This window comes from Melanotaenia boesemani, chromosome 4 (assembly GCF_017639745.1).
Source record: "Melanotaenia boesemani isolate fMelBoe1 chromosome 4, fMelBoe1.pri, whole genome shotgun sequence".
NCBI classification, from domain to species: Eukaryota; Metazoa; Chordata; class Actinopteri; order Atheriniformes; family Melanotaeniidae; genus Melanotaenia; species Melanotaenia boesemani.
The window spans coordinates 10,064,556-10,070,986 of record NC_055685.1 but is presented as its reverse complement, the minus strand read 5'-3'; the positions used below and the strand labels follow the sequence as shown (position 1 = coordinate 10,070,986).

At 38.8% G+C, this 6,431-nt stretch overlaps 1 long non-coding RNA gene across 1 annotated transcript; it reads left to right on the top strand.

Moving 5' to 3' along the window:
* Window positions 1-296: 296 nt before the first annotated feature.
* LOC121637735 lies at window positions 297-2,016 on the top strand. Its single transcript, XR_006009938.1, has 3 exons — window positions 297-651; window positions 1,621-1,775; window positions 1,862-2,016. It is a non-coding gene; the product is annotated as an uncharacterized LOC121637735 (long non-coding RNA).
* Window positions 2,017-6,431: the final 4,415 nt, after the last annotated feature.

Genomic DNA, 6,431 nt, shown 5'->3' with positions numbered 1-6,431 from the left:
GCAAAAACTCCTGAATCCTGGGCTTCATCCATCCGATAAACACAGCGGTTAGTAAAGATTAATGTTTCCATTTTCCCCTAATGTTTTCTGGTTTTGTTTCTCGCTTTCTGAATTGTTCTCAAGAAGATTCTCAAGAAATAAAACTTGCTCTATAAAGTCTTCTGCCTTTGATGCAAAGGGATGACGTATGCCGTAATGAATTGCCATGGCATCGCCACGCCCCATTTTCTGATGCGAAAGGATGACGCGTGACATCGTGAGTTACCAGGCGTCCGCGCGTGCCCCCAACACCCCGCGCGTGCCCCCCCACAGCAGGCAGCATCCTCCGGACTCCGGACGGGTGTTATTGTGTTTGCAGGGTCATGTGAACCATTTAGATTACAAGAGTTAACGGGATGCTGGACAGTTACTGTGGAAGCTTTGCTAAATGATGCCCCAAAATTAGTCTGTTGTTGAAAATGATGTTGTTTATTGTATAGTATTTAAGAATGTAATTTTCTTTTCTATCTTCTGGCATGCTGACTGGTTACTTTGAGCCTCAAACCCTTATTAGATCATCCTCTAATACAAAGCTTTATTTTTTGCACAGCCTTTCAGAACATGAACTCTAAGAGGAAAGCAGAGACCTGGAAGAGGAACCGGAGGCAGCTGGTACGTCTGAACATTTACTTTGTGTTTTTCTGGAAGGGTCTTTTTGCGTTGGTAATCTACATTATTATTTTTTTTATTTACTCTATGTTTATTTAAGCAAGAAGTCCCATTGAGATGAAAAATGTCTTATATAACAGAGATCTGACCAAGACAGCAGCCGTACAAAATCAACTGTATGAAATAATCAACTGTGTAAAACACACAACAGAAATGAGCATAAATCAAAAGGCAGCTGTAAACTTTTCAGTAGAAGCCGGGACATTTCCTCCTCCAATTCTTTAAGATACTCCTAAAATCATTCCTGGACAAGAGTGATTAGCTGTGGTGACTGGAGATTACTGCATAAGTCACAATTTTTTTTTCCATAGTTTGGCTGGTCCTGTCAGGTGTGACTTATATATGTAATTTAACATGTTGTTAAATGTATTTTCATCCTGGCTGACATGAACCAAGGAGTAAACATTACCATCTACAGCCACTAGAGGGCGCTCTAAGCCTGCTGCTCCTGTACTACTGAAAAAATTAACTAAAACATTTACTTGAAGACAACTGAGAAAGACTGAACGCCAACAAAATGCCCCAAAAGAAAATCTTATACAGCAGATTCCAAACTGCAGGTAGTAAATTACGCAGCTGAAAACGGTGATGGAGCAGCAGTTGTTCAGAAACGACGCAGAGGATGAAGAATTCAGTGGAATCAGTGATGTGGAATGAGATCGGTAGCTTGGGTAACCTTCTTGTTGGAGTCACTGGTTTAACTTCGTTAACTTAACTTAGCCTGTTCAGCCTCCCAGGTATGTTCTTTATGCTAACATGAAGCTGAAGTTCTGGGTTTCCGCTACATAAATGATCACCGTCACGGCAAAATAAAAGCCGCCATGCACTCAAACTTCTTTTTACAACAAATGGAAATTATACTGTATAAATGGATCCATGTCAACATAAAGTCTACTCTGATGGGTGATCCAGTGGTGATGGTGAGCCTGTACCCTGAGTTCCCCCAGTCTGTGATGTCCTCACTCGCCTCATGTGGGGAGTTTGTGTTCTCATTGGATGGATGGGGAAGTATGGACGATCCCATGAATAACAGCAAGCAGGAAGAAACTTGCATCAGCAGTGCAAGGGTATTCAACAAGTGTAAACTCAGTCATACAAACACTCATATCTGTCTCAGCAAATTATCATGACTTTTTTCTGTGTCTTCCTTCAGGACACTCTGCTGCTCCTGTTGAAGAGTTTAGCAATGGGCTGCTACTTCAATATCTACAGTTTTGGGTCCAGATTTGAACACATCTTCCTGTAAGTGACTCGGTCCACAAAAATGTGTTTCACTCATTAATGTCACATGATGATCATTAGATCAGATCAGTTAGTTTGTGTTTGTGATGGCAGTAAGAGTATAGAGTACAACGAGAAGAGCATGGAGGAGGAAGAAAGTTGAGGAGATGCAGGCTGACCTGGGAGGAACAGAGATCCTTGAGCCCCTCAAACACATTTACAAGCAGCCCAGACAGGTAATAATGCACGTACACTAATGCCCCCCCACTTTCTTCCTCTCTCTTAGAGCTGCACCAGTTTACATGTGAGTCTCTGGAACAGGATGGTAGAATATTCTAAACTCCTTCATCTGTGGAAGTCACCTGTTCCTACATTTTTATGATATTGAAATACAGCCTTAAAACAGAGTTACTCAGGATACCAAAACCAGCTGTACTTTGGACCTGCTGCTTCAAAGTGACCCACCAAAGCTGTGGAATCTGCAGAGGACAGTCCTGGCATACTTCATGCTTTGTTCTTGGACATATGGAGGCAAAACCGCTTTAACTTATCGCAGAAGCCTTGAATCAACATCAACACTTGCTGACCCTTAAAGATTCTTTGGTTGTTCTGCATACACCCTTCCAAGTACAACCCTGCACAACCCTGTTGTTAAAATTTGTTTTTACCATGTCTCCATTTGTTCTTCATACTTTGCAACACCTGTGACTCAGTCAGCAGTGTTACACACCTCTCATTTAATTTCCCTGAGAGTTTTCAGCTCATGTGTGGGTGTGATGTTGTTTCTCTTCCCAAAGCTGTTTGTCTTCACTGATGGAGAGGTGGGGAACACCAAAGAAGTTATTGATCTGGTTAAGAAGAATGCAGGTTCACAGGTGAGACTACAACAACACAGAGTGACAGTAAGTGTAACACTGTGGTTGTGTGTGTTTTAAAAACAAAGTTTGACTTTGTAGGTGTTTCTCTTTTGGGATTGGAGAAGGAGCCAACTCCGCTCTTATCAGTGGGTTGGCCAAGGAGGGAGGAGGTCGTGCTCAGTTCATCACAGGGACTGACAGGATGCAGCCAAAAAATTTTATTTCTTTTGAATGCTTGTAAAACCATATACTGTACTTATTATTACTTATTACACATCACTAGCAGCAGGCCAAATGAAGGTTGGGTTTGTTGGGTGGATTCGGAGGCTCCTTCCAAATGGGACAGTGCGTGGCACACCACTATGACGTATGCAGCCATTAAATCTGTACTCAGTACGAAGACCCTGAATTGGGACACAGTCTGCAAGCAGATGTTATGATGGAGGTTGTGTTAACTTGACAGCAGTGACGCCAACTCAGTCTTTTATCTCAGTGAATCAAATTTTATTTGACAATATTGATACAGACTTGAATTAGTTAAAGTTTACATAGCTATAAAGATACAGTAATCAGTGATTCATGGTTTTGCTCATAATTGTCCTAAAGTTGATGAAACACTCTGTAATGGCTAAATGGTTATGTGAAAAATTACATCATACATCACTTTTTTTATTATTTTAATTCATAAGTACACGTTTTATAAACTTTTGTGCATCTGTTTTATGCTTGACACAAATCTGCAACACTCCACAGTTATTCACAACTTGTAAATGAACATGAGTGAAAACACAGACCAAAGTCATCTGTGTGAGCTCAGTGTAGTCCGTTCGAACCATAATCCCCACAAACTCAAAGACATTGCACAAGGGAATGCTGAGCACACAGTCAGCAACCGGTTCTGGGATTCACTTCAAAGCAACGAGAATATGAAACTACAGATGCATGCACATGTGAAGAGGCAACCTCCTTCGTGAATGACCAAGTTCAAAGGCATTATGGCTGAATGTCTTCTGCATGTGGAGGCCAGATTTGTTGCAGATCATACAAACATGATTTTATGTATTTAAGTGGACATAGATGAATGGGAGGTGGATATTTAAAGGAGTAAGTCTATTTCATTTCACAGCAGCAGCATATGTGTGCTATTATGAGTGATGGCTTCATAATACATAAACTCTTTACAGACATAGACTTGATCCATTCAGTGATGGCTGTAACTAGGATGACTGGATACAGTGGGGGAAGAAAAATATTCCTCTGTGCTTCTGGATACCAACAAAATTCCCACCTCACTGGGAAATGATTTAAAATAGCTCTACCTAAGTCAACCACAAATACAAATTGCATGCCTTCTGCACAGACCCACATCAGTATTGATTACTAACCTATTTATTCTAGAGGGAAATAGGAATAAAAATTGTAAATGCAGAAACAGAGTGTGAAAAATAACTAATAGTTATATGTTGCAATATGTTGGTTATCCTTAGCATGGCTATTATTTATTATGAATAGGCTTGTATGAATACCAACTGGATGACAAACTGTAAACTGAGATGATGTTGTTGTGAATTTGCACTACAAATAAAGCTGATCAAAATTGAAACTGAAATATAATCTCTTAAGTGCATATGTTAATTTAGCAGCTGCTAACTCAGCTGCAATAATATTTATGTATGCAACTGTATCATCAGCATATATCTGCTGCTGTACATCAGTGATCCATAAAAATGTTGGTTGACTTGAATGTCTTCTTTTTTCTTTCTCTCCAATAAAAGAGTCATTAAAAGACACAACAACTGTTGTTAAATAACCATTTGACTAGATTTAGGGGCCACCTTTCTGTTTTTGAGTCTGCAATATTCCCATTTATTTACCCATGTTGGTTAGTTGCTTTTAAATCACTGTAACAAACTCTAGATCTGTTTTTGTGTCATCTTGTGTAGACACAAGCACATGCAAAACACATATTTGATAGATACACACCACAAATGCTGTCATACTGGCCTAAACACTCACACAGGCCACACACACTTCCCAAGTCCATAGTCTTCACTATCTCCAGAGTTCAACTAATTACACGAGACAGCATTGAGTTTTTAAAAGTAATACAGGCACTATTATTTCTAAAATTTATTGCCTTTAACATGTGCAGGAATGGCAACTTTCACTGCATGACTCTGAAAGCATAACAGCTATAATAGTGCCAAGTGGCATAAAACCTAATAGTAGCTAATAACCAGAGTATCAACAAAAATAACTTTACAAGTTCCAGGGAACACACCTCAGTGTTATTGCTTAGATGGAGCAAACATGGCCTGGATCCTCAGGTATTTAAATTTGCCAATACATGTTTGGTGGTTTAACCTAATACCCCATAAAAAATACAATTCTGGGTGAGTGGAGGAAGGAAATGAGATACAGCCCTTGTATTAAAGAAAGAAGGTTTAATGCAAACATAACCTACACAAACACAGTCTTCTTCTTTATTCGTGGTCTATAGATGGGAGTTCATAAATATACATTGTTTTCTGTCATTTAAGATGCAACTTTAATACCATGTTGTGTGACTAGCCACATCTTTATTCTGTTAAACTTTATTAATTTAGCTTCAGCTTTCATCCAGATTTTATAGGACTTCAGAAAGAGCTCACCCATTGTTAGCTGTGTAAACAGCTGCAAACCACACACAGACACACTCAAACATGCTGCAGAGGAAAGAAAGCGAATCTAGAGGGAAAATCAACTCTCAACCAAACCTCAAATAAAATGTAGTGATTACACTTTGTACAGGCCAGAGATCAATTTCAACAAACTGATAAGGGTAAATACAGGATTTTATTTCAAGGGTAAGATAAATGGGGTCTATTTGATGCCTATCAGAGATTATTTACAAAAAATGCACCTTATCTGAGAATAAGTTTACTCAAAAGTCCCTCTATATTTTAGATATGTTTTCTTTTCTATTTTTGTACTTATGGCTTTAAGGAAATTATTATTTTTACAGATCCATTCTTTTTTTGTCAGTTAAAATCCTGCTTTTAATGTTATTTCATATTGAGCATGTTAGACTTGAAGATATGAAGGGTCCAAGCAGTCAGTCGAACAAATTCAATTTGTTCACAATACATCAGCCTGAGTTCTTACATGAACATGAAATTTTTAACATACCGAATGTTTATCTATTTCTGAGACTCTGCCTCTCTAAGGTGCTCTTCTTATACCCAATCATATTACTGACCTGTAACTAATTGATGGAATTTCTTGCATGTTCCTCTAGCTGTTTCTTCTCAGTATCAGTTACTTTTCCAGACTTTAGCTATTCCAGAAGGAACTTTTTTGGGGTGTGTTGCTACCATTAAATCACCCAATATTTTTTTATGAAATAGTCCAACATCTAACTGTCAGCCTTTTATATAATTTTAGTGTTCTATTAATAGTAATTTATGGCATTTGCAAATCATTGCATTTACATTATGCAATGTAAAGATTAGCTAATTTCATAAACTACTAAACAGGGAGCTTGAGAGCTTAGAACTCTCAAGCTCACAGGACTCGGTTACAGGACCCGATCTTGAGGTGAACAGACACCCAGCCTACCCAGAGAAGATGGGAGGGTGGGTGAATGGACATTTTTGAGAGTCATTT